This window comes from Fukomys damarensis, unplaced genomic scaffold, assembly GCF_012274545.1.
Source record: "Fukomys damarensis isolate Sample0158 unplaced genomic scaffold, DMR_v1.0_HiC HiC_scaffold_25, whole genome shotgun sequence".
NCBI classification, from domain to species: Eukaryota; Metazoa; Chordata; class Mammalia; order Rodentia; family Bathyergidae; genus Fukomys; species Fukomys damarensis.
Genome location: NW_022900937.1, coordinates 11335566 through 11352457, shown reverse-complemented (window position 1 = coordinate 11352457; position 16892 = coordinate 11335566). Strand labels below are relative to the sequence as shown.

The 16892-nt window shown below is 49.0% G+C and overlaps 1 protein-coding gene and 1 long non-coding RNA gene across 2 annotated transcripts in view; one reads left to right on the top strand and one right to left on the bottom strand.

Annotated features, from left to right (window-relative positions):
* Lipc (lipase C, hepatic type) overlaps positions 1 to 16892 on the bottom strand; it is a 94484-nt gene that overhangs the window by 61976 nt on the left and 15616 nt on the right. The gene's annotated exons all lie outside the window — the stretch shown is intronic.
* On the top strand, positions 2994 to 9351 carry LOC109118586. Its single transcript, XR_002025946.2, has 2 exons — positions 2994 to 4923; positions 5859 to 9351. It is a non-coding gene; the product is annotated as an uncharacterized LOC109118586 (long non-coding RNA).

Genomic DNA, 16892 nt, shown 5'->3' with positions numbered 1-16892 from the left:
TTTTTTTTTTTTTTTTTTTGTACTGGCGATCAAACTCGGATCCTTGCGTCTATGAGGCAGGCGGTGGAACCACTGAGTTAAATCTCTGGCCCAAGCATTTTCTCATCCATTCTTTCAGAACCATGCTTGGTCTTTGGCTGCTGAACTATGGTCCTGTAAAGATTATACAACAAATTTGCTGAGATTCTTGCAAGGTAGGGTGGGAAGCAGCTGGGTTGTGGCATGAGAACCAAGTGGCTGGGAAAGGCCTCCTCCCAACACCAGGAACCAACTCTGAGTTCAACTCCTTGCTCTGACTCTGACCAAAATGGTGACCTTGGACAATTTGTGTGACCTCTCCTGTCACAAGTTTCTCATCTGCAAAATGGGACTAAGTTGCAGTAATACCTATGTGATAAGGGTGTTAATAGTCTTGGATCCAGTCATGTGAGTTATGTTATTTGTTATCCTGGGAGTTCAGTTATCACTTGTAGCTTGGAGGCACAGCAGGTGGAGGTGGAGTTATGAGAGACGGCTTGGGTGGGCTGAGCTGTGGCAAGGAGGGGGCTACTTAGGGAGTCAGAGTCTGGGGCAGGGCTAGGGGGCGCAGACCCCTCTAGCTGGAGAGGAAGGAGGTAGAATGAGACTGGGAAGGTAGGTAGATCACATCATGGAGGAGCTTACAGATTCCTGCATGGGGTTTAAATTTTCCCCAAGAATCAGGCCAGTCCTCCGGGGTGGTGGTGGGGAATGACAGCAAAAACCAATCCCCTGAGGCCTGGCCCCTCGGAGATCAAGTCTTTTATGCTATCAATGAGATTCAGTCACTGCTCAACCGGGCAGTTCCCTACATTAAAGTAAGCAGAAAGCACAGCCATTTTCTCTTCTACACCATCAACTCTGGGGGATGGCACGGTGAATGGGAGCACAAAGGGAGAAGGATTAGCGTCCTTCCACAACCCTTTTATTTTCCTCTGTGATGAATCTTGTGCCCTTTCAATGAAAGTGAGCTCTACTCACATTTCCTCTCAGTGCCCTTTCCACTTCTGTCCCCAGGAGCCCATCACTCACAGTGGTAAATCCAGCCCTCAGATAAGGCTGGCACCTCCTTCTGCTTCCCTCCTTCCCTCCTCAGAAACACCTCCTCCTTCCCAAAGGTACAAGGTGGCAGAGGGAATCAGGCCATGGCGGAGCCGCGTTCCTCCCTGGAAGAAAGTCTCCTTGCTGCAGACCACCCGCTGGCTGCACACCCAGCGCCTGGAGACCAGAGCAGGAGGGGAATGTGTCCCCATGAAACAGCTCAGGGACAGTCCTGACACCTGGCCCCTCTGACAACACAGGGACCACTGACAGCATTGTGTGCAGGCCCGACTCTTCTGAGACAGCGCTGCGCTGCTCTCGGGTCAGAACGAGCAGATTGTTGTCAAAGGGCAGCAAGAGCCTTGGGCATAAGCAGCTCAACAGAAACAGCGAGGTGGAGGAGGTTGAGGCCACTCAGACTTTCCCCTGAGCTCGCTGCTGACCGGCGGGTGTAGAGTTTCCCAGCTTCTGGATCTGCAGCTGTGCACTGGCCATTTGGCTCTGACCACTGCCCTTGCAAGAATGAGGTCTCAGGCTTGTTTCATAGGTGAGGAAAATGAGGCACAAAGAGGCTAAAAAGCTTGACCAGAGGTCACAGAGCTGGGCCTGGCACCATCAGGCTTCTGCAAACTCAGTGTCACTGTCGCTTCGAACGCGGTCAGTGCGTGAGGCCCATGGTGAGGAAGGACTGACCTCAGGGTAGTGGCTCTGTGAGGATCTCAGCTCCGAGTGAGCCACCATCACTGTTTCAGCCTCAGTTTACCCAGCTGCCGGAAGGAGAGGACTGACTCCAATCTGTGGAAGGAAGCAGAACTTCTCGGTGCACAGATGATGAGAAGGAACCTGAGTCCTCAGCCTCCTGAGGGAGGATTTGGTGTGGCTGTGACGATAGACTGAATGAGACCGAAGGGAAGTCTCCTCCCCCTTCAAGCTTCCCTGGACATCTCACCAGGCTCTGCCTCAGAAAACCTGGCCTGCTTTCTTCTGGGCAGAGCCCTCGGTCCACATAGACCTCTGCCATGCCAGAGATTCTTGGTGGAGCTGGTGGATTCCGACTGGAAACCCCTGCCCATTCCTTCTCAGCAGAAGACCCCAAGCAGGTCACTTAGCCTCTTTGTTAACAGGGGGAAGGGGTCGTTGTGTGCAGTGAGACAATGGGCAGAATGTGCTTGGCATGCCGCCCGGCGCGAGCACTGTCCCACAAAGGACCTGTCACTTCTATTGTTTCTGGTGGTTCTGGGTTCACACTGCGGTTGGCACTGTGCTGGCCACATTCTGTGAATCCACTCATGCAGTCCTTGTAAGCCACAGGATGCAGGCAAAGGGCTTCACCTGCTACCTGGCAGGTAGCTCAGAGTAGAACCTACTGCTTTCTAAAAATTATTTTCAAATAACATGGGTTAGTTATACATGGGTTTCAGTGTGATATTTCAACACAGGCTTATGGCACATACTAATCAAATCCAGTCTCCATTTGTCTATCCCCATACACCCTTCCCAATCTCACTTAATTACTATTTTACATTCAAGTGGACTTAATTTGTTTTAGCTTTCACACATGAGCCAGAACATGGGAAATTTGTCTTTTGGTGTCTGGCTTATTTTTCTTAGCCTGATACTTTCCAGTTCCATCCATTCTGCTGCAAATGAAGTGGGATTGCTGGATCATAGGGGTGGTTCTACTTTTAGTTTTTTTGGAACCTCCATATTCTTCTCCATAGTGGCTGTCCAAGGCTTTTAACAAAACTTTGCATTTAAAGGAAGGAGGCTATCGGGCTGCCTGTCTATCTAACTATCATCTATCTGTTTTTTTTTTATTTTATTGAGTTTATTGGTACATTTTAGGGATGCAGTACAGTTACATTCATTGTTGGGATCATGTACCCCTACATGGCAAGTCTCATCTATCTGTTTTTTTTTTATTTTATTGAGTTTATTGGTACATTTTAGGGATGCAGTACAGTTACATTCATTGTTGGGATCATGTACCCCTACATGGCAAGTCTCATCTATCTGTTTTTAAAATTTTCATTAGCCCATGTTTGCAAAACATAACTATTACAGTCATCACGGGGAGTTGGTACACGTGCATGACACATATTAAATCTTTTTACTTCCCTTTTTTGCTCTCCTCTCTCCCTCTCCCTCCATCTCTTGGTGCCCTTCCCATTTGCAAAGCTAAACCTACTGTTAACATAACATCTGGCCCTGCCCTGGCTGCTGCTTCTGTTATAGGGGAAATAATATAACTCCCAACCTTCTAGATGTCAGATACACCAAGTTTGTGGTTTCCAAATTGCAGAATGACTGCTAAGGAACAACGGGGGTTAAAAGTAGGAAAGTTTTACTGAGAGGGGGAGATTTTAGCTTCTGAGAGACAGGAGGGGGCCTGAGTGAGTTGCTGTGGACCCCACTTCACAGGGGAAGTTTTATAGAGCAAATTCATGAGGTGGGTACAACCTGGGACAAAACTGTGATCAGCCAATACGATTATAAGTATAGTCGCTTCCAGTGGGGAAGCAGGTCACATAGCAAGTGTATATGGAAAGAGTAAAGAACTTTTTTAGGAAGGGATGAATCTGGAGGTCTTAGTCACCCACCTGGGTGACTGATGTCTGCCTAGACCACTTATCTCTTGGGGGAGTAGTATGCAGACCTGGTCATTTTGTCTTTATTTTGAGGCCTGGCCTCCAACAGATGTGTCTTCAGCCACAGTTGTAAAGTGTTTTCATCTTTTGTATCAGCCCTGTCTGACTGCCTATAATACTTCTACCTTAGACACTAACTATAATACTTCTGATGGGGACCAAACACCATGACATAGCTCATGCAGCCTGTCAATGTCCTCCTCTGTGACCATCCACCCTTGGAAGCCATCTCACACTTCTGTGGTTTACAGGTAGACATACTTGAGAGCCTGTGGTTGCAGTGAAGGTTCCTGGAGTGCAGAGCGGGGGTGGGTGTGGGATGATCAGGGAAACCAGAGGGGGAACCAGGGAAGTCAGCATGGCCAGAAGATAATGGTTGAGCTGGGTTTTGAAGGAAGACCAGGAGTCTGCAGGGCAGGGGGAGAAACAGGGCATGTTCAGTCGCCGTAGGTCATTGGAGCCATCAGGGAGCAGGCAGGTCAGAGGTGAAGAAGGCCTGTGACCGGGCTGAGTTGGCATTTTCTCCGGGTACCATGGGAGCTATGGTGCAAGAGCATCTTTGAGAAGCCGGGGGAGGAAGGGGGTCCTGAAGGGCCCGGGAATGCTCAGCCTGTCTGGGGAGGGCACCTCCGCACCTAACCCAGGAGTCTCAGGGGTGGCTCAGGCTGCCATTGGTGGAATAGGACACCTTGGCTGCTGGATGCTTCTAGAATGGAGGAGGCCAGATAGCTTTGGAGCCCAGATCTCTGTAACCTCCTCCCATACCCCTGTCTTTTCCTCTTTTCTTCTCTGAAGAACAGAGAGAGAGGCTCTCTTTCTGAATTTCCCTTATATGCCTTGAGCCTGGATCTTCCATAAATACTTCACTTCTAAATTTTACAGTTCCTGGTTACTTCCTGTCTTTCCTGTTATGCCCGTATGTGTGTGTGTGTGTGTGTGTGTGTGTGTGTGTGTGTAAAATAAATCAGCATGCTTTTTCTCCTGTTAATCTATTGTCCATGTATGTCACAGCTTCAATGATCAAACCTTTAAAGGACAGGGAGAAAGTTTAACTCTCTTCTAAAGAGTGAAAGGAGCTCAGCTTGAGCTTAAGGTAAGTGAGACTTCGTCTTGTCATCTCATCTACAAGATGCTGATGAATTACTGAGGTCCAGGATGCTGGGAGAGTGGACTGGGACTTGCATGGAAAGCCCTTCTATTGCTCCAGGCACTGAAGGTGAGTTCCTTAGTGGCCAGGATACCCCCCGAAGAAACTGTTCCCTCTTCCTCTGCCCTAATCCCTGAATGTGGAGAAAGGCCATTTCCTTCACAGTCCATGAGGAGGACTCTGGGTCATGTGGCTTAGTTAGTGTGTGACCCTCCCACTCCAAGCATACATTTTTGCACCTACGTCTGGTGTGGCTGCAACAAGGCTCCACTGACAATGAGTCCATAAGTAAAAATCATGGTGTGTTTCCTCTACCGGCTTTGTTTCAACATAAGATAAAGGATAGGAAACCACTGTAATCTGCCAGGATAATCAGAACTGATAGCCCTGATCTTCCCAGGAGGGTGTGATCAGGCTTTGGATTGTCCTGCAGGTGGCCTGGGTCATTGGACTCAGTGTGGGTCAGGGAGGCTAGGATGGGCACATCTTTGTCCCTTGCCAGAGGTGACCTAGGACATACTGCCCAGACTCTCAGGCTCACTTTCTTCCTTCTCTGGGTTGTCTGAAGGATTTCAGTACATGATGCCTGCAAAACCCTAATGGTGCCTAATGGTGCAGTAAGTACACAGGAAATACAGACCCAATTCATCGCTGGACCAGCTGATGCAAGAGGAATATTATCTGGAATGGTTTCTTCCCTCCTACTTTCCTGCTGCATCCCAGATCCGGTCCCCAGACCCCTCCGTGGAGCTCTGGCTATTGGTTGGAATTTTGTCTGTGTCCCTGACAGAGCAGGAAGTGGGTGGGGACAGGCTTCTCTGCTGCTGCTCACCTCACATGGGCCTCACTGTTTGTTTTCTTCACCATGGCGGGGGGGGGCTCCTCATACCCCCTAAGGACTGTTTTCCTTTCACAAGTGGTGTATGTTTGGACACAGCATTTCCTGGTTCCCTGGCAGATCGCTGATTTCTCATCATCATCCCTCTGCCTCTCTCTGGTGACAGGAAACCCACTCCAGAAGAAGCAACACAGGAAATGCAGGAACCCTGGGCCCTGCTGCCTTCCGTGTTCTGAGCCTACAACCTTGGGGGAGGCCTTGTGTGTGTGACGTTGCTTCCAACTGTGCTCCTGCCCTCCTTGCTGTCCAGCTCCCCTCTTCCAGTGTTACAGGGAGAAGTGTTGGCGGAGGTCACAAAGGTACCACCATCCCGTACTTTTCTCTATCAGACCACTTCCTGTGCTTCTCATCAGCACCCACAGCTGGGTGCGCACCCTGATATCTCCACTGACCTGTGAGTTGCTCAAATGGCCCAAGCCTCACTTCTTTAATTGTAAAATGGTCACGAATGCTTTGTGAACCGCACAGGTTTAGTATAAAGATGATATAAAAACCAACGTGTAAGTAAAATGCTGAGCTCTGTGCCTGACACTTAGTTGCTCTTATTTCTAATTTAAATAATGATGATGATTTAATTATATTTTAAATGTGTAACTTTGAGTCTCATAATTTGTCATTTAATTATGGTTATTTATGAATGCGCTTTTCCTCCTTCACACACCACGAGCCTCACGAGGGAAGGGGTTGGATCTTGTTTTTCATCTGCAAATACGAAGAGCAGAGTAGGTACTCAGTAAATGTTGGGAAGGCTGAGCATGTGTGAGATCTCTGCGGTCCGAGAGTGCGATAATACTCTGAAAGTTTGGAAAGGCCACAGCTGGGACAGAGGCCTGACAAGGCACGGGGAAAGTCACAAGCGGAGGTGCGTGACAGGAACTTTGCCCTGGGGTGTTTCAGTGGGACCACGAGGCATTCAGATGAGGGAGTGTGGCTGGATGCACTGGGGACCGCTGTGACCTCCCTTTCGAAGTCTGTACACGATGAAGGCTGGACAGTCATACATTTCTGTTTCATTTAATTATTCCTTCCGTTGAGTCACATTTTTGGAGTATTGACTTTAGACTTTTCGTGGGAGCAAATCTCCATTTTCTGTCTCTTCCATCACTAGAATGTGTGTAGCATTCAGATCACTCCTGCCTACTCCCAAGGACATGACAGACATGACTAATGGATAACAGCATCTGGTTATTTTACAGTCTGTCTCTGCAAGCAGCCATTCCTGATAGGATGGATTCCTCCTTGGGCTGACAGCTGCTCGCCATCTTCGGCCTAGACCTTAGCTCACTGGGTAGGTCCAAGGCCTCCATAAATCTCAAATACTTATGATTTCCCCCACAAAATCCTACCATGCCTCTATTCTATTAAAAAAAAAAATTCCAGAATCCAAAACAGTCTTGGAAAGATAGAGTCTGGGCAGGGATTAATCCACTCTGCATCAAATTAAGTCCAAACTTTAGCCTCCCTCCCCCGCAAGACAAATTTTATACTTTGACACTTAATTTTGTATAATTTGTCTTAGGAAGAACATTCCCTATCCATCCTCCCTAACTGTCTCGGCTTCAGATCCCATTAAATCTGGATTTGCCCACCACAGAGGAGCCTTGTCCTGGGCCCACAGTGGCACAGAGCCTAAGGGGGTGGATGGGGGAGGGGTCCTGCCTGTCTCCCATCTCTCTTTTGTGACTCCTGCAGGAGCCCTGGTGGTCACTACCTGGAACCCACCAGACTACCTTTTCACTAGAGGGGATGAGCATATCACTCAATGGATCCCTGAAAAACCCCTTGTCCACCTGTGCCCTGGTCTGTGTGTAATCCTAGGGGCCAGGTCTGCTGGGGGACAGGCCAGGAGGTCCCCTAGTCTCTGCTCTGTCCATTTTGCTGGTGACTGGTGAATGAGGTGACCCCTCTTTTCAGTCTCTTTGCCTGAGACATATGGACTAATTGGGGTAACCCCTTCTGAAAGCTGGTGATCTTTACATTAAAGATGAAGCAAAGGGCCGGGAATGTAGCTCAGAGGCACTGCAGCCTTTGATTCCCAGTACAAAAAAATGAAGAAGCAAAACCCCTCACTGTGGTCCCAGGCCCAAGCCAAATCCCCTGTCCATCATGCAAGTCCCTTGTGAGGGACAGAAAAGCTGAGACTCTACTCTTTCTTTGATACTCAATGATCTATCCAAGGTTATGACTTCGGTGGGCCAAGAGGGTGTGATTTTTCCCTCGCACCCTTCTGAGCAATTAGAAGAAAAGCCAGAGCCATGTGAGTCAGTGTTTAATGCTTATCCTTTCTGGCTGTTACCTTCCCAGAGTAAGCAGGCTAATCTTGGATGGCAAAGTTGAGGGGCATTAGGTAAATACCTTGGCAGGAACAAAAGCAGCTGAGTGAATAAGTGAGAGAGGTGCTGGCTCTGCCAGGCGGATTCCAAGGTTCACAGGAAGAAAAGAAACCAGTACTGGAGCTTGACTGAAAAGCCCACAAACCTTACTGGGATAAAGATATCACCAGCCCCTCACGCTCCATGGAGCTGGGTGGTGGCTTTGTAGTGCTGTGGTTGTCAGTGGGGCTGTCTTTGGAGAGCCACAGACGTGGTGCTATTTGCCGACACCCCTCAGGCTTGTCTTGAGCTTACATTGTGGGACCAGCATTGGAGTGTGTTAACCAGACTTCCCACGGCTCAGGGCAGGGGAGATGAGTTCACACTGGGGTCTGTGGATCGCCCATCACAGGAGTGATGGAAGACTTAGATCAAAAGATGAATTATGATTCCACAGAGTGTCATCAGAATCCTGGCTTGCTGGGCCCTGACTTCAGAGCCTCTGACTCCTTAGGACTGGGGTGGGACTCTCGGTTCTGCTATGACTCAGTTTCATAATCTCTTTTGAGCCCAGTGAGTTGTCCACACGATGGGGTGATATCATGGGCTTTGCCTGTCCCCAAGGTGTGGGTGATTAATGGATAAGGACTTTCACCAGGCTCTTACCAGAGATGGAGCTTCACTTACATTATTGCATCATTTTAATTAATCTTCGCAACCTCTTGGGAAGTGGGTCCTATTAGTCTTATTCTAAAGTCTTGGAACCTAGAGTTCTGGAAGCTGCGGTCCTGGGTAAGAGCACTTCCGGCTGACCCCAGCACCCCGGCTCTTTGCTGTCTGGTCCCTGACTCTCACTGTGAACACTGAGCCTGGTTACACATTCTGGAGCTTTTAAGGTCTTTTAAGCGGTGAGCAGGATTTATTTAATATAAGGCTGCCCTGGTGGACAGATCACCCTGCCACAGTGAGTAAACCTCAATAAATCAGGACTGGGCAAGAGAGGACAGTTCCAGAAGAAAACACAACGCATCTGTGACTCAGTTACACTGTTCAAGATGGGACACTCTGTCTAGATGTAGGCATTAATTAGGAGGAGAAAGGACAGAGCACATTGCTGGCTGTTGGGTGGGCCAAGGGCTCTGTTACAGGCTGCCTGGAGCCCAAGAAAACCTGGCACCAGGCCACAAACTCTGCAGCTGTTTCATTAACAAGGTAAAAGTGGCCAAAAGGAGCAAAGGGCAGCTTTGAAGAGAGAAAAAAGTGCTCATGCAAGGCAACCAGGAGAAGCTACCAAGCAGAGCCAGGAAGACCCTGAGTGACACCCACTTTTTGGTCAACGTGAACAAGAAGAGCTCATGGTCAGGTTTGGAGGGGACAGAGGACCACTAAAGTCTATTTCAGCTCTAGTCCCATCAAATTGGATTCATGCTGCATTGATCTACCAGCCTTTTTCCTCCGGGTAAGTAAACATTTGTATAAAGTTGAAATGGAATTTGTTTTTTAACTCTCAGAAAGAATTTGATGAGCTGTCATACTGAAGTGTATTAGGAACATATGGGTATGAATACTGTATAATAAATTACTTCAGAGAAGATGAGCTCATCCTGAGGAGTCAGACAAGACCATGGGGGTCAAAACGGGCTTTGAATATTGCCATTGTCCTTAATTAGAATAAGGCAGGTGTAGCAATTGGGATAGTACTCTAGATGTGGAAAGCAACCTCACTTAGTAATTGCAATAGCTTCTGCAGAGGAACTGCACCTGAGACAGAAAGAGAGAATGAAACTCTACACATTTCAGGAGGTAAAGCAAGTTGTGACAATGAAAAGCCGTACAGGGCCATAGGAATGGGTAGGAAAACCAAAGACATCCTTCAAGGCAGTCAGTCATGATGTGTTTAGGGTAAAGTAATTCAAACCACATAGGAACTGATTGGTTCTGACCCACTTGGTATAAACTGGGAGAGATTTTCAGTCTTTGCAGCCTGTTCCTCTCCTGTTTCTAGTTTGGTCATGACAACAAATAAAGTATCTAAAATAACTCTAGAGCCTTGGAAATCGTGTGGTCTATTGATATCGATCACTTGAATCTTATAGATGGGAAACCTGACAGCTAAGTACTTTGTCCAAGGTCCAACAGCTATGCAGCCAAGGTACATGTTCTCTACACAGTGGAATACATTAGTCTACCTTTCATGATCCTAAAGTACCTGGGGAATTTCCAGAACCTTTTTAGGCTAATGAGGTAGCAGGCTGCCAAATACTCCCTAAAATGTCCCGTTGCGGATAAAACGCTGAGATGGATGGATAGATACCTCATGACTGGTAAGATCTTTTTTCCAAATAATCTTATATAAGCGATTCCCAACAAATCAGGTAGCTAGGGCTTCACAGGGAAATCACAAGTGAGTTTAGTACCAGCATAATAACACTAGCCCAGGCATCTGTTAGTTTGGGAAGAAGTGACTCTTCCTCTTCTGGACAAGGCAGGGAATGATCAGCAGATGGTGCTCCATGGAATTTCAGAGAATGACTAGATTTCCTCCACTTCTGTGTTAATTAGAAGCGCCTGGCACCAGGGGCTGCGACCCTGTAGCTTCAGATAGCCTTATGGCCTGCCCTAGTGGCTGCTGCTTGGCCCTGGGAGTGCTTCATCTCTCTACTCCCAGCTCACTGCATTCTCTTGGACCCAGCACCATACCTAGGCAGCGAACAGTTGCTCTGTGTCTCTTCTGACCAGGCCAACTCCGTATGTCAGTCATTTCCAGGACTCTTTCTTTCATCGATCACTTTAATTTACCATTTAAAGCCATTTCCACCATTATGTGGAACTTCATAGAATTCTCTTTCTCTATACAGGTGATTTTTGAAAATCTTCAACTTGCATTAGGACTACGGCAGATCATATCTGTGTCAAAGCCAGGGGTAAAAGCTCCTGGCATTCCTAAGTTTGACAACTGGAAGTAGACACCCAGCAATCAACAAACACATTGTGCTTTCAAGTTCAAAGAGCTGAAGTTAGCTAGCAAAGCGGAGGTTGACCTGTTTTGATCAGAAGAATGAGACTGACATGGCACATACAAGGGTACAAGACAGAGAGTTCCTTCCTCCTCTGGTCCCTGGAAGGACCCCATGCACCCAGAAAAGTGACAGGCAGCAGTGGCAAGACTTTTCTTTATTCCAGTGCAAAGCAGTCATGGTAACATTTGGATTTTACAGGTGTAGCAGATAAAAGATGCTACGTGTCTTGATGTGTGGTGAAGCCACAGAAACTTCTAGAGAAACCCTGGAAGCCCTGGAAGGATTCCTCACAAGAAGGCAGAAGATGAGTTCGAAATTTGTGTGCTACTCAAGTTTGAGAGAGTGTGAGGATGGGCTTAGGCCATGGGAAACAACAAGGGACAAAGAGCCGAGGTTGTGATGCACACTGTTTCTGTATCCTCTTGTCTTGCTCTAGGTAACATGCCTGTTTGCATGGCGAAGTATTTGATATGATGCATGGTTTTAATGGAAAGCTTGAGCTTGCTTGGCCAGGAGCTTGGTGGATGTTTGGCAGGGCTATAACCACGTGGACAGGGCGTTTGGCTCCCTGAGACCCAGTCTAGGCCCTCAGGTACACCGGTGTCCAGAGATGCTCATGGCACCCGTGTGACAGGTGTAACTCCAGGGGGGGCACAAGCCAGCTCAGGGAGCAGCAGCCCAGGATGTGGAGCCACTAAGGCCAGGGCACTGCTGACAGGAGGGCCAAGTAATTAGGGAACAAGAATCTAGTAGGTGCCCAGTGTGCGTGACTTTCACCATGATGTTTTAAACACAGAATAGTGCTTTTGGCAATTTTTTTCCAAGCAAAAAATGAAGGCTTTGGATTTTCAAATGGGGTTATTTGCCTTTCATCTGTGTTTTCTCTACTGTTCTATTTTCTGACCCATTACTTTCATCTTTGAAACCTGTCATTGTGACTCTTACATCAATGTAACCGTCACTTAAAAGGCTTTTTGCTTTTTGGGGTCAGAAATGTTTAATATCAGGCAAGTTAAATGATTTTATGTGTATTGCCCTCAGATTTGAGAGTCCTGAAAGTGCTGTAAAATCAACTGCTCAAAGAGAATGAGTGCTTTGATTGGATTTTTTTTTTTTAACCCAGAGGAACAGAACATTTGAAAGATCCTAAGGGAAAGGGGGAAACTGGAAAGGTGGTCAGTACCTGGGTCCCCGAGAGAGAGGGCAGGAGAAGGGGTGGGGAGAGGTGGAACAAGGGACAAGGACCACACTCAGTCTTGGGCTGCTGGCTTTGTATCAGAAAGCCTAGATCGAATCGGCTCTGCCACTTACCAGCTGTGAGGGTCACAGCAAAGCCTGCAGTTTCTTTGGGCCTTAGTTTCCTCATCTGATGAATAGGGCTCACAGCATTATGGGAACGTGGGAGAAAAGGCTCAGCACCTAAAGTGGTGAGTACCTAAGTACTTAGTATGAATTAGCAGCAAGTAGAGTTATCTAGAGAGGCTGGATGGGAAGCATCCATGTGAGTAGGCGGTGTGTGGCCCTGACCAGCCCGGGCACAGGTCCTGAGGGCCATATTAAAGATGAGCCAGGGGTCTTGGTGGCTCCAGCATTCCGCGGCTTGTAGAGCACCCCTCCCCGCATGTCTGGTGTGTTTGCTTTTGTTGGGAGGAGCTGATAACTGTCCCCAGATGTGTGGCAATTCCCTTCCCTCCTTCCCTGGGCAACCTAAGCCCACACAAGAGGTGACCCTGTTAGTGGTGCCTGCTCTTGGATCTGTCATCCCTGATTAAAGGTCTCAGGCAGATGGCAAGGAGAGAACAGCCATGGGGAGTGAGGGTCCAGAGTGTCTGCTGAAGTGTGAGCTTCCTGTCACCCCCTGTGTCCCATCAGACTACTTCTGTATATTTCAGTGTCTGCTGATGTGGGGGCCACAGTCCTCTCCCCTGAGACAGAGAGAAGGTATGAAGAGACATTCAGAGAGACTAAAACCTAAGTGCAGGCTCTGCCCTAGTCTTTGCTCTGGGCAGGTGGCTATCAGGACCCCAGAGCAAACCACATATGGTCACAGCACAGGGGAACAGTGCTGCTGGGCTTGGAGGTTTTGGGGGCATCGTCCCTGGCCACCAATCTCTCTAAGTCCCAGATGTCCACAATGCTGTTGCAATGAGGGCCTCAATGCATAGGGGCAGATTGGAATCCACTGCTTAGATTGGCCTAGAAGACTTCCAAAGCCGGCTGAATCTGTAGCCTTCTGGGTGCCACTCAGCAATGCAGAAATAATTGACCAGCTTGTGCAAATGCTAATGAGTGCTCAAAATAATTCTGAGGACCTATCTTGTGTGGCAAGCAGGGCCCATTGAGGAGCGGAGCTGTCCTGGGCAGGCTTCCTCTGTCCTGACCTGCAGGGCCCAGAGCATGAGAACCCTGAAGGGTTCTCGGGGGGAGTGGGTGACTTGGGCAACTCTGGGCGTGCGTCACATTGCAATGGGAGTTAGGCCCTGCTGGGTGGGCGAGCAAACCACACTGGTGTTAGTGGCACACCTATCCTGCCAGGGCCCAGTTCTTTGTGCTTAGAATTAACTTCTCTAAACAAATTAACAGAGCAGAGAGAAGATACTCATTTCCTTGGCTTCGGTCTCGGGTCCATCAGGAATGTGCATGTGCGTGTGTGTACACGTATGCGCACACACTCGTGCAAGTGTGTGTTTATCTAAGCCAGAGGGCTGGATCATGGACAAAGCAGGGTGTTGATGAGTGCTGCCAGCCCTCAGGAAGGCACCAGAAGCCTCTGTAGTAAGCACTAAAAGTGGTGGAACTTCCATGGACAGGATGGGGCTGGTACCCACTTCTCCCTTCCTTATCCCAGTCAGCCAGTCAATCTATTGACAATGCATCCAGATCCTTTTTTACCTTGCACACAGTGGCCCAAGGCCCAGCTTCTTTCAGGGTGCTTCCTGAAGCTACAGGCCAGTGGCACTTAAACAAGTGGACAAAAATCAATTCAGTGTGACACGTAGGAAACAGGAAAGACACAGGAGCACAGAGAGAGGGGCCATCCCAGGACTTAGGAGTGCCCTGCGGCTTGTGGGATTCGCCAGAGCAGGGTGTGGCTCTTATGAGGAGAGCTGGGGAGTGGAAGGCAGGGAGAGTGGCACCCACAGGAAGGCCAGGGGAAGGGGGAGGCAGGGCAGGGAGGAAGGGCTGTTTCCGCCTTGCATGGGGACCAAGAACACAGGCTCAGCGCTGTGATTGCCCATGTTTGGGTCCCAGCTGAGTGACTTTGGTGTGTCCCTCTGCCTCACTAGGTCTCAGCCTCCTCTGGGGTAAGGTGGGGGACAAGGTGACAGTGCTGGCTGTAGGACTGTCCCCAGGACTGACCGTAGCACTTGGTGGGTGACTGGCAGGGCCTCAGTGAATGCCAGCTTCTTTGTCATTCCTGCGCTCTCAGGCGTGGACCATCCTCACACCTGGAACACTTCACACCTGTCAGGGCCAATTTGAACTTCCTGTTTGGGTTGCTCTTATGCCTTTCAGCTGGACCCCCTTTCCTCCAGAGAAGCCTCTAGCATGGCCCGTCGTCCTTACAGACCGGCTGAATGACCTTGAACGAGCCACCTGACTCTTTCAGCTATGGGGAGGGTGGTGCTGCCTGGCAGGGTACTGTGGGGGGTCTGCGTGCACCGGGGGCTCTCTTCTTGCTGCCCAGCAGCCGCCAACGCCCCCCCATGAGGCCCACAGAGGCCGGCGGGTGTGGGCCTCCTGTGTGCCATGAACACACTGCAACCCGGGCCCCTCCATCCCAGGAACTCTGATTACTTTGCAAGCTCCCCCAGCCCCACTGCTTCCTTTATAGAGCTGGGACACCCAGCAGCATCCGCCACTTTATTTCAGAGCCAAGTTTTAAGGGTTTTTGTAGATAAGAAGGAACCAGCCTGTTTCCTAGGAGTGGAAAGGACCTCAGCGAGGACCCTTGTGGGTGGAAGGAGGGGGCTGTCCCCAGGCACCCATGTGGCTGTAGAGGCAGCCAGGTGTGACCCTGTAACCCAGCACCACAGGCTCAGGACAAACAGCTCTTCCTCCTGCCTAGGGGGAGGGGAGGCAGGAGCCAACTGCACCTGTGCCGGCCAGAGTTTTGCTCCAGGAGACCAGGGGCCCAGCCCAGGGCTCCTGTGTGCCAAGAAGGAAGTCGATGCTGGCCCAGGGCTGTGGGCCTGAGTAGCCCCACCCTCTGCAGGCTGAGAGCGAAATCTGGTCTGTCCAGGTGGCCTTGGCCGGGGTTAAAACCCCTTCCTGTGCCAGCTGCAGAAGCAACCAAAACAGGCGCAGAACACAGGCTTCCTATGTCATTCTGGGCCGATTTGGGAAATGCAACAAACCAAAACAAAAAAACCCCAAAACCAAAAAACTCTGCTTATGTGACTTAGAAAAATACAGAACACCTGTTTGCTGGAGGACTTTCGAGTCTTGTTTATTTTTTCTGTCTTGGGATGTGGGTGGGACATCCTTCAGAAACTGCTGCTTTCCTGAAAATCTGGACCAAGCCTTGGACTTTTTACATCTTTTTAGCTTTTAATTGGATTTATGTATGTTATCGTTAACTCTCTAAAAGGGACTCCAGGAGGAGGGGAAAAAGGAAGCCACTTTCCCCAAAGCTTTGCAAAGATTTCACTCGATCCTAGCAAAGCGCTAAAATGCAACCTTGCCTGTGAACACTGCCCTGTCCCCTGTCTAGGCAGGGCCTCTAAGGAGACACACACACTTCTATGTTGCTTTCTGCTTGTTGGGCAAGGTCAGAGGGCCACAATGGGTTCCCACAAGATTTCCCAGTGCACTTGGTATGATGGGAAAAGCCAGCCCCTCCTAATATCTGCCAGGCATTGGTCCTTAGTTTCTGGAAGTTGTTGTCGTCCTAGCAGAGCTAGGAAATTTATACCTTGTCTAAAAGCATATGGTGTGAAACAGGAAAATGTGGATGACCTAGGGACTCAATGACCAACCCCAGGGCTGTGGTGGCCCCATGAACAAGGGTTCCATGTTACACCAGCAGGATCCTCCTGTCCAGGAATGCGATAAAAACAACGTGATGGATAACCAGTACCACAAGCCTCTCTTTGTACCTCTCTGAAGAGTGCCATTGTTCTGTTCTTTTTAGAAAAGTTGCAATGTATGGTGCTGTTCAAAGAACATTATCCAAAGAAGGCCCACTTATTTACGGTCAAACTCTCTTGTTTGTAACCCAGTAGGTTGACCTGAACTTGGCCTAGAGTGATCTGAGATGTAGTCATTTTTGTGTATAAAAACCTGTCAACAAGCTGGGTGTAGTGGCACATGCCTATAATCCCAGCACTCAGTAGGAGGCTGAGGCAGGAGGATCACCATGAGTTTGAAGCTAGCCTGAACCAGAGTGAGACCCTATCTCAAAAAACATGAAAAAGGCCCAGAGATGTAGCTCAGTGATGCCGTGCCGCAAGGTCCTGAGTTCAATTCCCGATACCAAAACAAAACACTGTAAATAGTCGCCATGGCAACCTGCTCAGATCCCCTTCAGATTTCTGCGTTCACTTTCCAATAACTGCTTTTGTTTAATTCTCTCTTGACTCTCTGCCTTGTAATTCTTTTTGAGTTGAGAGAAGGACCAACCAGGAGGATGGTAACAAAGCATGTCCACCATCTCTCCCCCTTAGAAAGTACTGCATCCACAGCCAGAGGGAAACTTACACCTTTCTCGGATTCTGTGCTTTATGACCGCTGGAGTTCAGATCTGGAATGTTCCCCGAAGGGCCACATGTTCTCAATGGCAGGCTTTGGGTTCTTCCCTGCTGCACA